The sequence below is a fragment of the Cornus florida genome, unplaced genomic scaffold (genome assembly GCF_030987335.1).
Source record: "Cornus florida cultivar Cherokee Brave unplaced genomic scaffold, ASM3098733v1 CherokeeBrave_3.0.0_Hap2_Chr03, whole genome shotgun sequence".
Classification (NCBI taxonomy): Eukaryota; Viridiplantae; Streptophyta; class Magnoliopsida; order Cornales; family Cornaceae; genus Cornus; species Cornus florida.
The window spans coordinates 91,041,531-91,064,520 of record NW_026775573.1 but is presented as its reverse complement, the minus strand read 5'-3'; the positions used below and the strand labels follow the sequence as shown (position 1 = coordinate 91,064,520).

At 36.3% G+C, this 22,990-nt stretch overlaps 1 pseudogene; it reads right to left on the bottom strand.

The window, feature by feature from the left end:
• Positions 1-18,260: 18,260 nt before the first annotated feature.
• On the bottom strand, positions 18,261-18,359 carry LOC132302034 (small nucleolar RNA R71; annotated as a pseudogene).
• Positions 18,360-22,990: the final 4,631 nt, after the last annotated feature.

Below are 22,990 nucleotides of genomic sequence, written 5' to 3'. Positions count from 1 at the left end.
TTGAGATTTCTATAAAAGGAGGGTGAGATATTTCATTTTTCATCTTCTCCCCTCTTCATGCATGACCTGGAGCTCCCATGGCAGCCCAAGGGGTGCTGCCATCTTCTCTCTCCTCTTTTGGTTCACTTTTCCTTGGTGGAAAGTCTTCGGCCTTAACGTTTGTTGTTCCCCTCGCCGTGCTCTACCTTTCCCCTTATTAGAATTCAGTTTTGACCATTTCTTGAGTTTGGTTTTGAGGTCAAGTTATGATTTTGATGGGGCTTTGATGGGGGTTTTGTTCACGGCGTTGTCCCCGACAAAACCTAGTAGTTTCGTCGGATTTGGAGCCATTCCATTTTGATGGCTTTCGAGATTTTCATCTCAAATTGAGGTAGGAGGTGTTATAGGTTTAATTCTTGTTATATAACATGCTATTGATGCTTATACAACTTGATTGCATGCTTAAATATGAAATCTAGAGATTTTATTATTTAATTTTCTTGTATTGGATTTAATTTTCCCGGTTGCTTATGACTTGTTTTAAACATGTAGCATGGTAATATAATACTATATAATATGGTCATTGACATATATTAAATTGAGAAAATTTGAACAAGTATTAAAGATTTTATTTAATATTTATCTTAGGTGAAAGATTAATTCACATGGCCTTAACTAGCTTAAAATCAATATGTGTTAGCACATTAAATTAGGCTTTTGCATGCTCTCCAACATAGTTGAATTTGAAAGTAATTGGAGGTGTTTTGAAAATTAGTAATTATTAATTAATTTGATTAATTAATTTACCCCGAGTGCACTATTCACTCCATTTGAATTCTGACTTGATATTCTTGACTTACATGCCATATAGTTTCACATATGTTTGATTTAGAATATTCGGTTAGGTTTTGAAACCTTTTATTTAATTAAATTTCATGTTGAAGATTTAATCCTCATGGTGATATACAACTTGGAATTGTATTGTGGCATGCTAGAAAATTAAGTTTTGGTATGGTTGTTCACATGTATTAAATTGGGATTTATTGCATGAGAATTGCAACTTTTGTTTTATATTTAACTTTAGTGAAGGTTTAATTCGCATGGTCGTAAATTAAATGAAATAAATTTGTAATGTGATATTACATTAGTCCTTGGCATATTTTCCAACATAGGTTAATTTGAGAGCATTTGGTTAAGTTTGAAAATCTAAAGATTTTAATTAAAAGAATTAATTAAAATCTATTTTGTGGTCCCATTAGCTTAATTAAGATTTTAACTTGATATTTGTATTGGCCATGACTTGTTTACTAGTATATATTAATTGTGGACCATTTGAAGTTGCTTTAGAACTTTGGTAATTAAATTAGCATGATTTAATTAGAGTTCTACTTTGTTGTTCAAATAACCAAATTGAGTTTTAGAATGGATATAAGTGATGACCATGCCATGTTCTTTAATATGTATTAATTTAAGGTTATTTGGAATTGAATTAGTATCTAGGGAATTTAATTATTTTTATTTAATTAAATTCTATTGAATTGAGCCATGGATTTAATTGTGTTCGAAAGTCGTTTCTATATCAAAATCCTGGACATGGACTTGTTGTATATTCATTTGGTTATGTTTTGAGCATTGGATAACATAGTTGCTATGTTTATACTCACAAGAATATGTTTTCCTTATTGAATATATTGTTGCCTTGTGTAATGTTTTGCACACTTCGTGTTTAACATCTTTCATGCATAGCATGTAACGAATCGCACACTGAAGATTCGACATTCATCATATCATATTAGTTGTGGATTTAGAGCATGTATTGTATAGGTTTCCAAATTTGGTTGTGCTTAGTAGATAGTTGATTATCTTGCATATTCTTATTGATATATGCGTTGTTGCACAACTTGTTGATTTTGGAAACTTGGGGATGTCGTTGTTTGAATATGGCTAGGACGTGGTTCTAGTACGGGGGATAGTCCCTCTATATATAGTCTAGTGCGCACATAGGGAGGTTACCCATGGGTTAGTAACCCTAAAGTAACTATGTTGTCGGTCTGATCAGGCGTGACGTCCGAGTATCCACTTTGTTTGATTTCGCATTTCATTTTCAAGTCGATAACTAGATGATGTTGTAACTTGTTGTTTCTTATTTGTCGTTCCATTTTAAGTTACAGGATGTTAACTTTGCGAAATTGTGCTTTATGCGTTGTATTGGAAGTTCCAATGTTGGTTAAATTGCATCGATATTAAAAATTGTGTTTTGACCTTCCAATAAAGCTTAGGATTGATCCTATCGATTCATTTATAACATAGACGTTAGGTGGCATGACCCACTTCTGTTGTTTTCATGCTTTAGATTCCAAGCTGATAGCTTTAAGAAATTGTATTTTGTTGCCTTGTATAATATGCTTTTGTGTGGTTAAACTGCATTGAAGTTGTAATTTGCGTTTTGATTGCTCAACATGGCCTTGGATGATTCCTTAGACTTTATTTAGAACATAGACGTTAGGTGACATGATTACTTTAGTTGTCTCTGTATTCGAGATTGCAAGTTAATACCTTTAAGAACCTATATCTTGTTGCTTTGTATAACGTGCTTCCATGTTGTTTAAATGGCATAGATGATGTGATTTATGCTAGAAACACTCTAAGGTAGCTTAGGATGCTCCCTGAGTCTCATTTCGATATAGACACTAGGTGGCATGAGCCCCTTTAACATGTTTCACCTTAAGGTGATAAATTTGTAAAATGCTAGGTCGATGCATGCTCATCTCCTACGAGTAGCTTTATGTTACTCACCCCTACGATATTGGGGCTTATTTCAGGTACGAAGACTTGGTTCATGAAGCCTAGCATTCCTTGGATGTCGTGTAGCTTTCAAATTTCCATTTCATGCAAATGTTAGCATGAAATGTTATTTTGTAGACTTATATGTCAAAATATGTATATTTGATTCCATGCATGTAATGTGTACTTAAGTACACTCCTTTCAATGTATTTGATATGTATGAGATGAGGCCGGAGGCCAATGACATGTATATTGTATTCTATGCAACTTTTTAACTTCATGAAATATTGTGAAAATCTTAAAAAATCACAAGTCATTGCTTCACCGTGGTTGCATCGGGTGTGGGAATTCCGTTTTCATTCTTTCATAGGGTCTTATAAATCATGTTTGAGGTGTGGCCAAGGGCCAAACGGTCATTTGATCCCGTTTTATATTTTTGGATTCCAAGTTTTCATTCCAAGTTCCATTTTTGCCTTTTTGCCCGTTGGGGGGTCGGATTTTGTATCGGTGGTATTTTTAAGTCGTGGACGATTGTAGCACGTCCAAATAGGTAAGTTACGTTTGCGTGCATGGTTGTTTCAGGGCAAAACCTTATCGTTTGTGTTTTGAGCCTCTTGTGAATTCATTTCGCACTTTTTTTGCATATTCTGATCTAGGGGCATTATAGACTTTTCACGGTGGTTTTATTTCCTTCTTTCAATATGATTGAATAGAAAACGTGATTTTGGGGGGGGGGGGGGTGTTTCTTTTTCGTGTTTTTCCAGAAAATGTCGTCTTGGTGCCGGAAATCGATCGCAAAGTTCAGCTTTCAGTTTTCTATTTAGCAGCTTTTTCGACCATCTGGACCAGATTTCTTGGGAGGGCATTTTACATTGTGTTTTTTTTTTTTTTTTTTTTTTTTTAATTCTCTCACGAGTCATGTAGGAAACTCATTTTTGAGGGGGGTTTCTTCTTTGTGTTTTTGTAAAAAAATTCATCTAGGCCTCCAAATTCAGCCTCTGTTCCAGATTTTTCTGAAAAATAACCCCACAACAGCTTTATGGGCTGCTGCTGCCAGCCATGGTGCACTCAGCGTGCGCGCGGCGTGCATGGGCGCGTGCATGGGCGTGCGCATGGGGCTGTCATGGCCCCTCGTCGGGCCGCCGCGACATCAACTCTTCTTTTGGGCTTTTCTCCTTCGTCCGGACTCCGATTGTAATGACCTGGTCATTTGCTTTCCTTTCCTTTTTCTTGAAAATTTACGAATGAATTTTTTTCGTTTAATTTTCTTTTCTGAGCTCTATTTCGTGTCGCTTAGTGTCATCTCGAGTGCTCGAAATTGGTTCCTGAGACTCTTTTCCGTAGATTGACAACTTTCTTTGAGGATCGAGTCATTTCTGCATTTTCACTTTTCGGACATTATGCGCCTTTCGTCCGTTTCCCTGTTTCATTTTTTTCCCTATTCTGTCTTTTCCCCATTTGTCACATTGTTGGCACAACCTCACTTCTCATGCTTGGAGTTGGTTTTTGACTTCACATGCCTTCATTTTGAGTGGTTTCCTCAAAATACGTATCTTTACTTTTGCAAGAAAGTACTCTGGTTGCTCTAGGTGTCCATAGGGGCATAGATGCAAAGTTCTTTGAAATTATTTTCTTTTCTTGGGGTGTTTTTCATAAATATCTTTTGAAGATATTTTATTTCAGGGGTTTTTAAAAAAATATTTTTGGAAGATATTTTCATTCTGGGCCATAAGTGCAGTTTTCACTTTTTGGAGGGGCCATTGTGCAATTAATGAAAGTTATTGCAAAATGTCTTGTTTTGAGCCTGGATCCTCGTACAGGATTCATTTTCACATTTCGTCGAGTTGTGTACTCTTGGAATTTCCTCCTGGTCGATGTTTTCCAGTTTCAGGGTTTCTGACCCCGGTTTACGCCAAACTTGTTTTGGGTATAACTTTCTGCTTGGGACTCAGTTTTTGACACCGTTTCTTCTGTTGTTCATATTTTATCATTTTAAATCTTTTTCGTTCACAAAGTTTTGCCATTTGAGCGCGTCTGCTCAAATTTTACTTTTTCGGACCCGGCGGGGCCCGTTCGGGGCACTTTTTGAGATTTCTATAAAAGGGGGGTGAGATATTTCATTTTTCATCTTCTCCCCTCTTCATGCACGACCTGGAGCTCCCATGGCAGCCCAAGGGGTCCTGCCATCTTCTCTCTCCTCTTTTGGTTCACTTTTCCTTGATGGAAAGTCTTCGGCCTTAACGTTTGTTGTTACTCCTGCCGTGCTCTACCTTCCTCCTTATTTGAATTCAGTTTTGACCATTTCTTGAGTTTGGTTTTGAGGTCAAGTTATGATTTTGATTGGGGTTATGTTCACGGCGTTGTCCCCGACAAAACCTAGTAGTTTCATCGGATTCGGAGCCGTTCTATTTTGATGGCCTTTGGGATTTTCATCTCAAATTGAGGTAGGAGATGTTCTAGGTTTAAATTCTTGTTATATAGCATGCTTGTGATGCTTATACTACTTGTTTGCATGATTCAATATAAAATCTAGAGATTTTATTATTTATTTTTCTTGTACGGGATCTAATTTTCCCGGTTGCTCATGACTTGGTTTAAACATGTAGCATGATTTTATATTGCCCCTTGATATGCTCATTGTCGTGTATTAAAATTGGAACATTTGAATAAGTATTAAATATTTTATTTAATATTTATCTTAGGTGAAAGATTAATTCACATGGCCTTAACTAGCTTGAAATTAATATGTGTTAGCATATTATATTAGGCCTTAGCATGCTCTTCAACATAGTTGAATTTGAAAGTAATTGGAGGTGTTTTGAAAATTAGTAATTATTAATTAATTTGATTAATTAATTTGCCCCGAGTGCACTATTCACTCCATTTGAATTCCGACTTGATATTCTTGATCTACATGCCATATAGCTTCACATATATTTGATTTAGAATATTCGGTGAGGTTTTGAAACATTTCATTTAATTAATTTCCTTGTTTAAGATTTAATCCTCATGGTGATATACAACTTGGAATTGAATTGTGGCATGCTAGAAAATTAAGCTTTGGTGTGGTTGCTCACATATATTAATTTGGGATTAATTGCATGAGAATTGCAACCTTTATTTTATATTTAACTTTAGTGAAAGTTTAATTTACATAGGTGTAACTTACATGAAATAAGCTTGTAATGTGATATTACATTAGTCCTTGGCATGTTCTCTAAGATATGTTAAATTGAGAGCATTTGGTTAAGTTTGAAAATCTAGAGATTTTAATTAAAAGAATTAATTAAAATCTATTTTGTGGTCTCATTAGGTTAATTAAGGTTTTAACTTGATATTTGTATTGACCATGACTTGTTTACTAGTATATATTAATTTGGGACTATTTGAAGTTGTTTTAGAACCTTGGGATTTAAATTAGCATGATTTAATTAAGGTTCTACTTTGTTGTTCTAACAACCTAATTGAGTTTTAGAATGGATATAGGTGACGACCTTACCATACCCTTTAACATGTATTAAATGGAGGTTAATTGAAATTGAATCGGAAATCTAGAGAATTTAATTGTGTTTATCTATTTAAATTCTATCAATTTGCTCCATGATCTACTTGTGTTTTAGAAGTGGTTTATATATTCAAATCATGGACTTAGACTTGTTGTATATTCATTTGATTATGTTTTGAACATTGGATAACATAGTTGCTATGTTTGTATTCATGAGAATATGTTTTCCTTATTGAATATATTGTTGCCTTGTGTAATGATTGCACACTTCGTGTTTAACATCTTTCATGCATAGCGTGTAACGAATCGCACACTGAAGATTCGACATTCATCATATCATATTAGTTGTGGATTTAGAGCATGCATTGTATAGGTTTCCAAATTTGGTTGTGCTTAGTAGATAGTTGATTATCTTGCATATTCTTGTTGATATATGCGTTGTTGCACAACTTGTTGATTTTGGAAACTTGGGGATGTCGTTGTTTGACTATGGCTAGGACGTGGTTCTAGTACGGGGGATAGTCCCTCTATATATAGTCTAGTGCGTACATAGGGAGGTTACCCATGGGCTAGTAACCCTAAAGTAACTATGTTGTCGGTCTGATCCGGCGTGACGTCCGAGTATCCACTTTGTTTGATTTCGCATTTCATTTTCAAGTTGATAACTAGATGATGTTGTAACTTGTTGTTTCTTATTTGTCGTTCCATTTTAAGTTACAGGATGTTAACTTTGCGAAATTGTGCTTTATGCGTTGTATTGGAAGTTCCAATGTTGGTTAAATTGCATCGATATTAAAAATCGTGTTTTGACATTCCAATAAAGCTTAGGATTGATCCTATCGATTCATTTATAACATAGACGTTAGGTGGCATGACCCACTTCTGTTGTTTTTGTGCTTTAGATTCCAAGCTGATAGCTTTAAGAAATTGTATTTTGTTGCCTTGTATAATATGCTTTTGTGTGGTTAAACTGCATTGAAGTTGTAATTTGCGTTTTGATTGCTCAACATGGCCTAGGATGATTCCTTAGACTTATATAGAACATAGACGTTAGGTAACATGATCACTTTAGTTGTTTCTGTATTCGAGATTGCAAGTTAATACCTTTAAGAACCTATATCTTGTTGCTTTGTATAACGTGCTTCCATATTGTTTAAATGGCATAGATGATGTGATTTATGCTAGAAACACTCTAAGGTAGCTTAGGATGCTCCCTGAGTCTTATTTCGATATAGACGTTAGGTGGCATGAACCCCTTTAACATGTTTCACCTTAAGGTGATAAATTTGTAAAATGCTAGGTCGATGCATGCTCATCTCCTACGAGTAGCTTTATGTTACTCACCCCTACGATACTGGGGTATATTTCAGGTACGAAGACTTGGTTCGTGAAGCCTAGTATTCCTTGAATGTCGTGTAGCTTTCAAGTTTCCATTTCATGCAAATGTTAGCATGAAATGTCATTTTGTAGACTTATATGTCAAAATATGTATATTTGATTCTATGTATGTAATGTGTACATAAGTGCACTCCTTTCAATGTATTTGACATGTATGAGATGAGGCCGGAGGCCAATCACATGTGCATTATATTCTATACAACTTTTTAACTTCATGAAATATTATGAAAACTTTGAAAAATCGCAAGTCATTGCTTCACCATGGTTGCATCGGGTGTGGGAATTCCATTTTCATTCTTTCATAGGGTCTTATTAATCATGTTTGAAGTGTGGCCAAGGGCCAAACGGTCATTTGATCCCGTTTTGCATTTTTGGATTCCGAGTTTTCATTCCAAGTTCCATTTTTGCCTTTTTGCCCGTTGGGGGGTCGGATTTTGTATCGGTGGTATTTTTAAGTCGTGGACCATTGTAGCACGTCCAAATAGGTAAGTTACGTTTGCGTGCGTGGTCGTTTCTGGGCAAAATCTTATCGTTTGTGTTTTGAGCCTCTTGTGAATTCATTTCGCACTTTTTTTGCATATTCTGATCTAGGGGCATTATAGATTTGTCACGGTGGTTTTATTTTCTTCTTTCAACATGGTTGAATAGAAAACATGATTTTAGGGGGGGTTTCTTTTCCGTATTTTTCCAGAAAATGTCATCTTGATATCAGAAATCACTTACGAAGTTCAGCTCTCAGTTTTCAAAACAGCAGCTTTTTGGACCTCCATGACCAGATTTCATGGAGGGGCATTTCGGGCATTTTACATTGCGTTTTTTTTTTAATTCTTTCATGAGTCATGTAGAAAACTCAATTTTGAGGGGGGTTTTTTCTTTGTGTTTTTGCGAAAAAATTTATCTAGGCCTCCAAATTCAGCCTTTGTTTTGGATTTTTCTGAAAAATAAACACATAGCAGCTTTTGGGCTGCTGCTGCCAGCCATGGCGCACTCAATGCACGCGCGGCGTGCATGGGCGCGCGCATGGGCATGCGCATGGGGCTGTTATGGCCCCTCGTCTGGCCGCCGCGACGTCATTTCTTCTTTTGGGCGTTTCTTCTTCGTCCAAACTCCGATTCAAGTGAATTTTTTTTTTTAACTTGACTAATTTTTCGTTGTCTTTCCAACGGTGTGTTCGGTTGCACCCGGTTCTTTCTGAATAATTACCAGTTTACCCTTTTTGCCTTAAGTGCTCGTTTTTCTTCGTCATGCCATTTCTCCTTCATCTGGACTCCGAATCATGCGATTCTTGAGTCCATCTTGATTAGTTTTTCATTGTCCTTCCAGTGGTATGCTCGGTGGCACCCGAATCTACAGTTTTCAGAAATGATTATTTTGCCCCTGGGGGCTTATTTGTCATATTTTCGCTCTTTTGCTTCCGCATCAGTTCTTGTTGAGTTCCACGATCTCATGGAAGGTCACTTTGACTTCTTTGAGTCTTATTTCCTGTTTTCGCTTCCGCATTCGGATCCGTTATCGGATCATCCTTACGGTTCATCACAGGACACGCTGGCCTAAAAACCAAGGTTTTCACACCGATTCAAGTGAATTTTTTTTTAACTCGACTAATTTTTCACTATTTTTCCAACGGTGTGCTCAGCTGCACCCAGTTCTTCATGGATAATTACCAGTTTACCTTTTTGCCTTAAGTGCTCGTGTTTCTTCGTCATGCCGTTTCTCCTTCGTCCGGACTCCGAATCATGCAATTCTTGAGTCCATCTTGATTAGTTTTTCGTTGTACTCCCAGCGGTGTGCTCGGTGGCACCCGAATCTACAATTTTCAAAAATGACTATTTTACCCCTGGGGGCTTATTTGTCATATTTTTGATCTTTTGCTTCCGCATCAGTTCTTGTTGAGTTCCACGACCTCATGGAAGGTCACTTTAACTTCTTAGAGTCTTGTTTTCTGTTTTCGTTTCCGCATTCAGATCCGTTATCGGATCATCCTTACGGTTCATCACAGGACACGCTGGCCTAAAAACCAGGGTCGTCACAATTTCCAAGTATTCCACTATTTGATTTCGAATTCAATTCCAAGTTGACAACCAATGTTTAATTGTGACTTATGGTTTTGGTTATTGGCGATTTAATGTTGTTAAGTACATTTATGCATTATGATTTTGAATGAATCATAACATGCCTTTAATGTTATTAAGTACATTCATGTTTTATGATTTCTAATGAATCATTGCAGGTTTTGATGTTGTTAAGTACATATATGCTATATCGTTCAAATGTGATCTAGGAATGATCCTATAGATTCATTTGGAACATAGACGTTAGGTGGCATGACCTACTTTTGTCGTTTTCGTATTTTAGATTTCAAATTAATAACTTTGAGAATCTGTATCTTGTTGCTTTAGATAGTATGCTTCTATGTGGTTTGAATTGCATGGGTGATGTGATTTATGCTAGAAATGATCTAGGGTCGCTTAGGATGCTCCCTAAGTCTCACCCTTGACATAGACGTTAGGTGGCATGAGCCCTTTAACATGTTTCACCTTAGGTGATAAAATTTTAAAATGCTAGGTCGATGCATGCTCATTTCCTACGAGTAGCTTTATGTTACTCACCTACGTAGTGGGGACATTTTTTAGGTACAGGAATCAAGGTTAGAGGTTCTCATTATGCTTGGGTGATTTAAGGACTTGAAGGGTTCAATTCTTGTGAAGGTTGGCTTGAAAAGCCATTTGTAACCTTATATGTTAAATGTGTATATTTAGTTCTAAACTTGTAATGTGTGCCAAAGCACACTTTTTGATTTTCATTTTATGTGTATGACATGAGGCCAAGGGCCAAACTTCTTTTGGAATGGCATATATGTGATGGATGTTAAATCTTGCTTTTAATGAGAATATATGAAAAATCATGCGTTTTAGTATGATATTTTGCATCGAAGCGTGCATTGTGTATGAAATTCATCCATTAGCATTCATTTATCATGTATAAGGTGTGGCCAAGGGCCAAATGGTATTTCGAAACCATTTTATAATTTTGAGTTTCAAGTTTTCATTCCAAACTTTATTTTTGTCATTTTGGCCGTCGGGGGGTTGTATTTTGCATTGGCGATATTTTTAAGCCGTGAACCATTGTAGCATGTCCTATTAGGTAAGTTGTGTTTACGTGCAGGATCGTTTTAATGAAAAAATTCTTCTTTGGTGAAATGAGCTTCTTATGGACTCATTTCGCATTTTTATTGCATAATCTGGTCTAGGGCATTTTGGGATTTTTTTTCAGGAAATAAATTTTGGACTTGACATAGTCACTTAGAAAACGTGATTTTAGGAGGGGTTTCTTTTTTGTGTTTTTCAAGAAAATGTCGTCTTGGTGCCAGAAATCCATCGTAAAGTTCAGCTTTTTGTTTTTCATTTAGTTGCTTTTTGGACCTTCTTGACCTGATTTCATGTAGGGGCATTTTGGGTACTTTAGAGTGAGTTTTTTTTTGAATTCTTTCATTCTATCACGTAGAAAACTCAATTTTGAAGGGGGTTTCTTCTTTGTGTTTTTGAAAACATGTCATCTAGGGCCTCAAAAAGCCATTTTTTCTTGAAAAACCCCTACTTCTAGGTTTTTGCTGAGCTATAGCACAAGTGTGTGAACGGTAGAGTCCTCGTAACTGGTTAGATGTGCTTGGGCAGTGTAGTGGTCGTGATTTTTTGCCTCCTAACTGGTTAGAAAGGTCTCCTAACCGGTTAGATGTTCTAGGGTTGTCTCCTTTTGACCTTTTTGCCCCTTTTTCTTCCGTTAGCCATATCTTCTTCATCGAACTCTGAATCAAGTGATTCTTAAGTCTAAGTTCATTAATTTTTCATTGTCTTTCCAATGGTGTGCTCGGTAGCACACACTTTCATATTGAAAATGATCGTTTTGCCCCTAGGTTCATTCTTGTCTTTTTTTGAAACGCCGCTTCTGCATTTGTTCCTTTGGGTTCCATGACATCATTGAGTGTCACATTGGTGTCTTAGAGATGTATTATATCTCTTGAGACCATTGTTTTATCTTTTACTTCTGCATTCTGGATCCAGTTTGGGTCATCATAGGACACACTGGGTTGAAAAATCCAGGGTCGTCACAACACGTGCTCTAAGTCCACAACTACTATGGCTTGAAAAATGTCGAATCTTCAGTGTTCGATTCATTACACGCTATAACAATTTTATTCAATATTGAAAACATAATCTCATAAATATAATACAAGTCTAAAATTATGATTTCAACATTCAATCAACGTAAAATACATGATTAAGTCTTTAATGCAATAGAATCAGAAATTAATTAAATAAACTAATTAATTTCTCTAGATTTCAAATCTCATCCAATTAATCCCTAATTAACATATATGTCAAGATCATAGCATGGTCATTACATATATAAAATAAAATAAACTTAATTAGGTCATTTGAACAACAAAATAGAATTTATTTAAAACAAAATAATTAAATCTCTAGATTTTAAAGCAACTCCAAATGGCCCCAAATTAATATATGCTAGTAAACAAGTTCTAGTCATTGCAAATCTCAAGTTAAAAACTTAATCAAATTAATGGAACCATTAAATAGATTTTAATTAATTCGTTTAATTAAAATCTCTAGATCTTAAAAATCATCCAAATGCTCTAAAATTAAAATATGTTAAAGAACATGTGAAGGCTTAATTTAATAACATATCACAAGTTAATTCTATACTAGTTACAACTAGGTACATTAAACTCAATGCGAACAAAAAAATTAAATAAAGTTCTCCAAACTTATCCAAATATTCTCAATTTAATATATGTGATAGAATATACCAAACTCATCATCAATAGCAAGTTAAAAATTCAATGTAGTGAATAGAACACTTAAAATAAAATTAATTAATCTAATTAATTAATATTCTCTAGATTTTAAAACAACTCCAAATATTGTCCAATTAACATATGCCTAAAAACATACCAAGGCCTAATTTAATATCACATTACAAGTTGATTCCATGATAGTTATAACCATGTGAATTAAATTTTCATACAAGAAAATAATTAAATAAAAGTTTCAATACTTATTCAAATATTCTCAATTTAATGTATGTTAATGAACATATCAAGGCCTAATTTAACAGCATGCCACAATTTAATTCCAAGCTATATACAACCATGTGAATTAAATCTTACACAAAGAAAATAATTAAATTAAATTTTAGATTATAAACAAAGGCATACATACAAGTTGTATAGGTATAAAAAACATGTAATTCATCAAGAATTGAATCTTATAACATCCCCTACCTCAATTTGAGATGAAAATCTCAAAAACCACCTAAAAGAAACCGCTCCGAATCTGACGATACTTCGGGGTTTTGTCGAGAACAACGAGGGAAACAACTTTCCCTTTTGAGGCAACACCAAAAACAAAACTTTAATTCAAACCTGAACTCGAAAACTGGTCGAAACCGAATTCTAATAGAGGGCAAATGAAGTTCTTAGCGATGCCAACAATAAAGCTATAATCATCGAGGCAAAACTCAAAGAGGAAGAAGGCTTAAAGGGGGAAAAGAAGGTGGCAGCCATGGGAGGACCTGCTGGCCGGCCATGGAAGAAGAAGAGATGAAATGATTTTTTTTTTTTTTTTTTTTTTTTTTTTTTTTTTTTTTTTCTCAAACCCCTATTTATAGAAATCTCAAAAAGTACCCCGAACGGGTCCCGCCTGGGCCCGAAAAGTGGAATCTGCATAGACGCGCTCAAACAGCAAAACATCATGAATGAACAAGGATCGAAATGAGAAAAAATGTACAATGAAAGAAACAACATAAAAAATTGAGTCCCGAGCAGAAAGATATGCCCCAAACAAGTTCGGCGGCAACGAGGGCCAAAAACCCTAAAACTGGGGAAAACGACTGGAAGGAAATTCTAAGAGTACACGACTCAGCAAAATATGAAATGAATCCCATACAAGGATCCAGGCTCAAAACGAGGTATTTTGCAATAACTTTTATTAATTGCACAATGACCCCTATAAAAAAAGATAATTGCAAAACTGGCCCAGAATGAATATATCTTCCAAAAGATATTTTCTTAAAAACCTCTAATCAAAATACCACCAAAAGATATTTATAAAAAAACACCCTAAGAAGCAAAAATGTTCTGAAGAATCCTTTCAACCACCCTCCTACGAGAAAAAGAAACAATCGACGAGCTTTTCTCCAAAAGTAAAGCTACGCGTTTTGAGGAAATCAATTGCAATGAAAATTTGTGAAGTCAAAAATCAACTACGAATACGAAAAGTGAGGTTATACCAAAAAAATGACAAACGGGGAAAAGGATGAAAACTAAATAATGTCGAAAAAAGAAAATGTGAAAATGACGCGGTCCTTATAAAAAAATTGTCAATCCAAAGGAAGGAGTCTCGGAAACCATTCCTGAGCACTCGAGATAATACCAAGTGACGAGAAACCGAACTCGGAAATAAAAATCAACGCAAAAAAAAAAAAATCCGTAAAATTTAAGAAAAAGGAAAGCAAGGAAAATGACCGGGTCATTACATGGTTACCTATAGTGCAAGATGTAGTGAGTGAACTAGGGTCTTTGAACTTGGGAAGAGTGTTGTGTTGCAAAATTAAGCTAACTTGCTCAGTAAGGACAACTTTCCTTGGTGCTTGGCTCTTATTATTTCTCTTTAGAGTGCACAAATCTTTAAATTTTTTTTGCATAAGTCAGAATTTGTCTAATGACATCTAAGAGAGGAAGATTTATTTTAACTTACTAAAACACTTCAATTATTTCATTCACTTTGCCTTGTTGTCTTTCGAAAGATGTGGACGGTTTCAAAGCATCCGGAAATGTCCGGAAATGGAGCCTTTGGCTTAAAACATTTTTCAAACACATTTGGTGATGATTAATTCTCAACAATGAGGTCTTTTTTACTAAGTGAAGGAGGAATAGGATGTGAAACGGGACGAGTGTCAACATTAGGATACACCGGTTCACTCTCTTCATTAAAATCATTAACTTGGTTATCAATCACCCTTCCACTTCTCAAAATTGTCACCACATTAACTTGTTCAAGTGAAAGACCTTCTATTTGGGAAGTTATTTCCACTACGAATTGTTGCTTAGGTGCGGGATTAAGAGGCATTTTTCATTTCTCTCTTGCATTCAATGCACTAGTTATTTGCCCTACTTGGGTTTCTAGCTTGGCAATTGATTGTGAGTGAGAATGAAGAAATTGAGTGTTGGCCTCCAAAGTTCCTAAAGCTGATAGAACTTTTTTTTTCTCAAAAGCGGGACTTCTAGGATGACTTTGAGAATAAGATGGTTGATTGGGACCTTGAGAATTTGAAAATTGGTTCACATTAGGAGCTTGATAAGGCAGACTATAGCCTTGAGAATTTTGACCTTACAAGTGTGGGGGAACATACTCCCCTTGGGGAGGGTTTAAGCCTTCCCCTTGGCTTTTCCAAGAGAAATTTGGGTGATTTCTTGATGAGCGCTGAAAAGTGCGCATTTAAACCCCTTAAGCTTATGTATTTTAGAACCTTTATCTATCTTACTTTCCCATTTTAGACTAATTTCATGTTATTGTCCTTTTTAGGTGCTTATCCCCAAAATAAGCTAATTCAGCCAAATAAGAGCTTAAAAGAAGTTAACTTAAGCTGGATGGAAGAAAGAAGCAAAATGGAAGCAGAATGAAGCAAAGTATGGAAATCAGCATGTTCGATCGATCTCAAGAGTACTTCGGTCGATCGAAAGTTCATCGATCTAGACTCTCCAAGATGGATCCAAGCTCTTTTGTTCTTATCCAAGATCTCACAAAGTTCGATCGATCCAACAATTCTCAGATCGATCGAAAAGATTTCATCTTATCCTATTGTATCACCCTACCTACCACTTTTGTCTCTTTCCCCAAAATATCTCAGATCTGTCCTTATCCAAAAATGTGCCGCCATGGGAGGATTGATCAAGCCAAAGTTTGATAGATCTCAGCCAAGTTCGATCGATCTCAGCATAGGTTCGATCGATCAAACCCTCTCAAGTGCGAATTAAATTAATTTCCAGCTCATTAAAAGTTGTCTCATTGTGCAATCATTGGAGGAGCCCTTGTGTATGAGCCTAGACCATTGAGTGTGACAGTTGAGCGACATATATAAGGATTATGACCCACTTTTACATATAGTTTTTGATATGCTTTTAGGAGTTAGGAGATACAATTCTTAGAGAGGAAGAAAAGAGAAGAGGTGGCTAGAGACACATTCTTGAGAGGTTTTCCATCTTTCTCATGAAGAAGAGCACTTCTACCATGGAGATAACCCTTGAGGGTTAGAGGACACCATTCATGAGTGGCTAGACATCCTTTTGGGGCTAGAATTAGCCCTAAGTATGCTTTCTTTACCTTGATTTATGTATTTTTGAGGGGATTTGTATTGTAATATATGTTTTAACATATTTATATACATAGATCTTGTTTATTCAATGAGTTGTGTGGTTTAATTCTTCCAATTGGTCATTTCATTCTATCCATATGTCTATGTATGCTAGAATAGATGTTCATGTGTTTATCTTTATCTCTTGTGTTGTTTATGCATGTCTATATGTGTTGATGCTATAGATCTAGAGATTGTCAAGATATAATGCTTAATAGAATGTTCTTGTGGTTTATTTAATGGTTCATATTCATTTCTTGATGGATTATGCCTCTCCCTTAGTTTAATTAGTTTAATTTCCATGTCATTAGCTTAGATGTAGTGTAGTTACCTTAGTTGTTAAATAGGAGGACAATCCATGCTTGTTGTTTAGTGTTCCATACTTATGAATGCAAGTAGTATATTTCTCTAATTATGTAATGTGTTTGGATTGTGAGCTTAAAGAAGGATTAATGACTTAGTTTGATGTATTGTGCTATTCATTGTGTTGTTTAGACAATATATACTTAATTGGTCATCCATGCTTGTTAAATCAACCACACACACTCACTATTATTGCAACATATGTTTTCCCCCTCATTAATTGTGAATTGAGTGTATAGAAAGGTGATGCTTAGTGGTGATCTCTAAGTCCCAAGACCTCTCTCTCTTGTTTTTTCTATCCTTTAATTACTTATTTTACATTGAGCTTGCTTAATCTTAATTGTAGTTTAATCAACCAAACAATCTACCTTTGATCACTCGACCTACTAACCCTAGCATTATTTCCATTACTAGTAGCCCTCAAATCCTTTGGGACGATCCCTACTCACTCTTGCTACGTTAGTAATAGTGGTGGTAGTGGTTTTTATAAATTTAAACTTGACCCAAAAGGCTTTTCTTGAACCGTGCATTCACTACATTATTTTGGCGTATAGGAACGGCCACCGTCAAATTTTGGCGCCGTTGCCGGGGATTGAATTGGCAACGCCGTGTTTTGGAAACAATTAGGATTAGTACTCTTTTGATTGTGTTTTTACTTTATTTTTATTTTTGGTTACTTATTATGTTTGTTCTTATTTGGCTAGGTGAATTAAGCAAAGGAAGTTGAGCAAAGGAGAATTCAAAGCAAGGAGCTAAGCTAAGCACAAAAAGGACTAAAAATCTAAAAAAAATTGCAAAGCATAGCAAAGCTTGGAAAATGAAAATGAATTAAAGGTGTTTAAGGACCCTTTGTGAGATCTTTCTAACTTAAGCTCTAGTTAAATCATTGGCCCGCGTGGAGGCTTGTTTTTCATTTCTTAGATAAATCGTGAGCCCGCGTGGAGGCTATTTACTTTTCTTTGCATATTGTTCAAGCATGGGAGCATGGGATCATTGTATGTGGAGATTTGTTGATTTATTTATTGTGGGGGAGAAGTGTTTGTTACTTCCTTAATTGCTTGTTATTTTTCTTTTCTAGTGCATGCATGGTCGTAGGCCATTAAATCCTACTCTTGTCCCTCTTAATTTTCATCTTGAATATGTTATTCGTAATCCTAGGGGAAGAGGTAGTTCTCATCACTCCATTTCACCAATGGAGAATTTGAATGACGACCATGTGGAGGACCTTGGTCACATAGACCAACAAGGCATCCTCCACCCTAATGTGCATCATGAAAATGTTCAAGTACTATTAGGCATGCCTAGACCATTCATCACACCACAACAATAAGGCCAAATTCCATTGGGAATGCCTCAACTAATCTTTACTCCACAACCTCCCATGGTTTAAGCTAATCAAGGTGTTCGTGTAGCACCACCAATTTTAAATCCTCCCATTGCATTAAGAGACCTTTATGTGCCTAATGAATATAATGCACCCACTTCCATTCAATTGCCTCCATTTAGAGCACATCACTATGAAATCAAACCACAAACCATTCAAATGCTTCCTAACTATCATGGACTTCCAAGTGAAGAACCTTATAAGCATTTGGATGAGTTCCTTGAAGTGTGTTCCACTGTAAAATACACGGACATGCCGAAAGAAGTTTTAAGACTTAAACTTTTTCCTTTCACCCATAAAGATAAGGCAAAATATTGGTTCAACAATCTTAGGCCTTTTTCGATAACCTCTTGGGCAGAAATGCAACAAGAGTTCTTGAAAAAGTACTATCCGGTTTCTAAGACCAATGCCATGAGAACTTCAATTAGAGAATTTTCTCAAGGGGATGGGGAAATGTTTCATGAGGCATGGGAAAGGTTTAATGATTTGCTTAGGAAGTGCCTTCATTATGACATACCTAAGTGACAACTAGTCCAATATTTCTATGAAAGTTTACCGGATAATCACAAGGGTATGGTTGATGCATCTATGGGTGACTCTTATCTTAATAAGCATGAAAATGATGTGTGGCAATTGTATGAAAGTATGAGTGAAAATTCTATGTATAGGTCCTTATCTTCTAAAAATGGTAGAAACCTAAGTGGAAGGAAGAATGTTGGCTTATATCAAGTTGACAACTCCAATGACATAGCCGCCGAGATGAAATCCTTATCTTAAAGGTTTGATCAATTTTTGATCAACAAAAATTTGGCGAATCAAGTATCTTCCTCCCTTACTCATATTCATCATCGTGCATATAATGAATCATGCATAACTTGTTCAGGTGTCTTGCATTCTACTTCCAATTGTCCCCATGGACATGTGCAAAATGAGCCCCTTGAGCAAGTCAATGCTACATTTGTTAATCAAGGGAATAATCCCTATGGCACTCCTTACAATTCAAGTTGGAGGAACCATTCGAACTTTTCTTGGAAAAGCAAAGGGAAAGGCTCAAACCCTCCCCAAGGTGGTTTTCAAGGGAAGCATATTCCGCCACCAATGCAAGGCCAAGGTTCCCAAGGTTTTAAATCATCATTATTTCAATCACATAGAAACTAATTTTCTAATTCTCATTTTCCAAATCAACCATCACATTCTTAAGGAAATTCTAGGAGTCCCGCCTTTGAAGAGAAAGTTTTGACCGCTCTAGGCACTCTAGAGGCAAACACTCAATTGCTTCATTCTCATTCTCAATCCATTACTAAGCTAGAAACCTAAGTAGGAAAAATAGCTAGTACCTTAAACGCTAGAGAGAAGGGGAAGATGCCTTTGAATACCCCACCAAAGCAACAATGTGTTGTGGAGACTCATTCCTCATCGGAAGGGCACACAATTGAGCATGTCAATGCGGTGACAACCTTGAGAAGTGGGAAGATTGTGGACAACAAGGTAGGTATTCCCAATGAAGAGAGTGAACCGATGCAACCAAAAGTTGACACCCGTCCCATTTCTTATCATATTCTTCCTTCATTGCATCTGCATGATTATTCAAATGAGAAAGTGTTAGAAAGTGATTTGAAAAGTGAGTCCAAAATTGATTTGAAAGATGAAGTGAACAAAGCTTTGAAAAAGGATTTTAAAAATTCTTGTGTTAAAGATTCTTCAAAGAAAAGTTTTGAAAAAGTTTTTGAGGCAAGAGTTCCATTTCCGGATGCCTTGAAAGGATCCATTTATCTTGATAAACAAAAGACCAAGACCAATGAAATCATTGAAATGTTTAGGCAAGTGAAGATTAATCTTCCACTTTTGGATGCAATTAAGCAAATTCTGGCTTATGTCAAGTTCTAGAAAGATCTTTGCACCCAAAAGAGGAAGAACAAGAGTCAAGCACCATGAAAAGTGGTCTTGACTGAGCAAGTGAGCTCAATCTTGTAACATAACACCCTTCCAAAGTTTAAGGACCCCAGTTCACCTACTACTTCTTGCATTATTGGTGACCATGTCATTAATCGGTCTCTTCTAGACTTAGGAGCAAGTATTAATCTTCTTTCATACTCGGTATATGCTAAATTAGGCTTAAGAGACTTGAAACTGACGTCGGTAGTTTTATAACTTGCTGACCGATCCATCAAAAAGCCTATGGGTATCATTGAAGATGTCTTGATTAAAATTGATAAATTCTTCTTCCCGGTCGATTTCTCTGTCATTGACACGGAACTGGTTCCAAATCCTAAGAGCCAATTTCCCATTATCCTTGGCCGTCCTTTTTTGGTAACCGCAAATGCCAACATCAATTGTAAGACGGGAGTAATGAAAATCTCATTTGGGCATATGAAAGTGAAGTTGAATATCTTCAATCCGACCCCAAATTCATTTGACAAGCATAAAGAAGTAAATGTTGTAGAAAAATGTCTAGACAATGAATGTGAAATAATAGAGTCTTTGCTTGAAATGAAAACTTCAAAAAGTTCATCTTTGACCTTGAGTCTAAAGAATGATGTTTCAATATCTTGCTTTGAGAGGGCATGGAAGCCCAAAGATCACATTGACAAAGGACCAACAAATTCCTTTGAACCTAATCCAACAAGTTCTTTAGGGAACCTTTTGTTGGGTGGAATTCAAAGTACCTATCACCCCATTAAGGAGGGGATGCACTACAAGATGTTTAATCAGGGCTAAAAGAGCCCAACGTCTTGTTAGAGACGTTAAAGACTAGTAAATGTTTCGTAGGGTTTACAACCCTATTCCTCCCTCATTTCTATTTTTATCTTTCATTTCTTGCGTCGTCTAGATATGTTTTGGAATTCATACACATGGCTAGGAATTTTGATTGAGTATGTTTGCACTTTCATTCTGAAAATAGGCATTTTTTCCCTATTCGATCGATCTCAAATGAGGTTCGATCGATCGAACACCCATCCCTGCATCCAATCATTGCTCTGTTCCATTGATCTGAAATTTCCTGCATGAATCAGCCCTATGTGTATCGTTCGAAAATTTCCTTGGATCAATCTAAAAGTTCCTAGATCAATCCAACTTTTTCTTGGATCGATCTTCACTCCGCACTTAGAAATTTTATTGAGATCCATGAAAAAGGCCTCTTTGTGCATTGTTCGAGCTTCTCTGCAGGTTTTTACCTGTTCGATCGATCAAACCTTCTTCTCGATTGATCTCAGTTTGATCGATCTGTACCCTTTGTTGACCTTGACTTTGACTTTGACTGCAATTTTATTTTTATTTTTAGTGCTTATTTTATTTTATTTTACCTTCAAAAACTCCAAAAAGATTTTCATTTTATTTTTTACTTTTATTTTCAATTACTTATTTTATTTTCATTTTAAAGTTTTCAAAAATACCAAAAACAATTTTCTTTTGTTTTATTTCCAAAAATTCAAAAAAAATATACTTTTAATTTTAATTTTAATTTTTAATTTCCAAAAATTCAAAATATTTCAAAAAAAAATAATAATAATAATAATTTTTGTCGTTTAGTGAGGGGAGATCGATCTCAACATTTTTCAGATCGATCTATCTTCGATCAATCGAAAATTTTTCCTGATCGATCGAACTTGTCGGGACCAGTTTTTAAAAATAAAACGCTAGGGTCATTAGATCGATTTCAAGATCGATCTAAGCCCTTATAGCCCTCGCCGCTGTAAACCCTACCTCTCCCATCCCAAGCTTCCATATCATCTCTCATCTCAGATCTCGTCCATCTCTCTCGATTTCCATCTCTCTCTCTCTCGGATTTGGTAACTCCCGAGTTTTTCTTTTGATTTCGAGTTGTAATCTTCATGAATCTAAGCTTTACATGTTAGATCTAGAGTTTCCATGCTTAATCCTTGCCATATTTGAAGTTTTCAAGGTTTTATATATATGTGTATATATATGTATAGGTTTATGTATATATTTCATTTTTGACTTGCTTTTGGGGGTCACGGGCCAAACAAGTGACCAATCTTGTTATGTTGTTGTGTGAAAGGGCCCCACAAGCTTGCTTGGGTGCCTCCGTGCCATCCATGTCACAGATTTGTGACTTTTCAAATTTCCCGTACCAGTTTGATCAATCGAAGTTTTCTTCGATCGATCATTTAAAGATCGATCGAACTTATCTCAGATCGATCTCATAGAGATCGATCTCACATTTTTGAGATCGATCAAACTTTACAAATTTGCATCCCACACTTCACACACTCTCTTTTGTGATTCCATGCTATCTCATACATATCCAATGCTAGTGTTTTCCACATTGGATGCATTCCATACTTATATCGTTTAGCATGCTTCACTAAATGTCACTGTTTATTTAGCCCCATCATCACTTGCGTAGATTCATGATTCTGTGTTGTCTATCTTATTTGGCATACATGTTTCTATATACTGTGCTTCATTTCTTTATGCCGATATTAACTTATATTGCAAGTGTTTTTCTTTCTGTTTTGCAGGCCATGGCTAGGGTCAAGACTGTTACCCATGGACATTATCATCGCCGAGTCAGGCCCAAATTAGAGGAACAGGCCGGACCATCTTATGTCCAAGATCCAGAGCAGCCTGTTGAGTCTGACCAGCCTGAGCAGCCTGTATCACCAGCTCCAGCCCAGTCCTCATCAAATAGTAGACTACAGTCTTCAGCCTCCGCATCTTCATCATCTCATGATGAGGCTGAGCATACACCATCACCTTCTTCATCTACGCCTCATGCACAGCTAGACCAGGCCTTAGACAGACCTCTGTCGAGATACTCACATTTTACAGTGGCACATGAGTCAGTTTTCGACATCTCATTCTTCTCCCGGTACATTCTAACCCGGGTAGCCTACGAGGACATAGACCGGAGGGGCATTTCAGCCATTCTAGCCCCTGTTACATACCCAGTTTACCCGAGGCTTATTTGGATGTTCTTCTAGAACCTTCGACCTGCACCGAGTAATCTGAAGGAGCTGCGCACTACCATTAATGGCCATCGTATCAGCATTACTGTGGAGACTCTAGCCAGATCTTGCCGATGCTCACATGCTTGCCCTTCTGAGTTTGAGCTCGATTATCCCATTCTGGAGAGGAGGCCTTCTTATGCAGACATGGCTGTGGCACTTATAGGCCATTACAG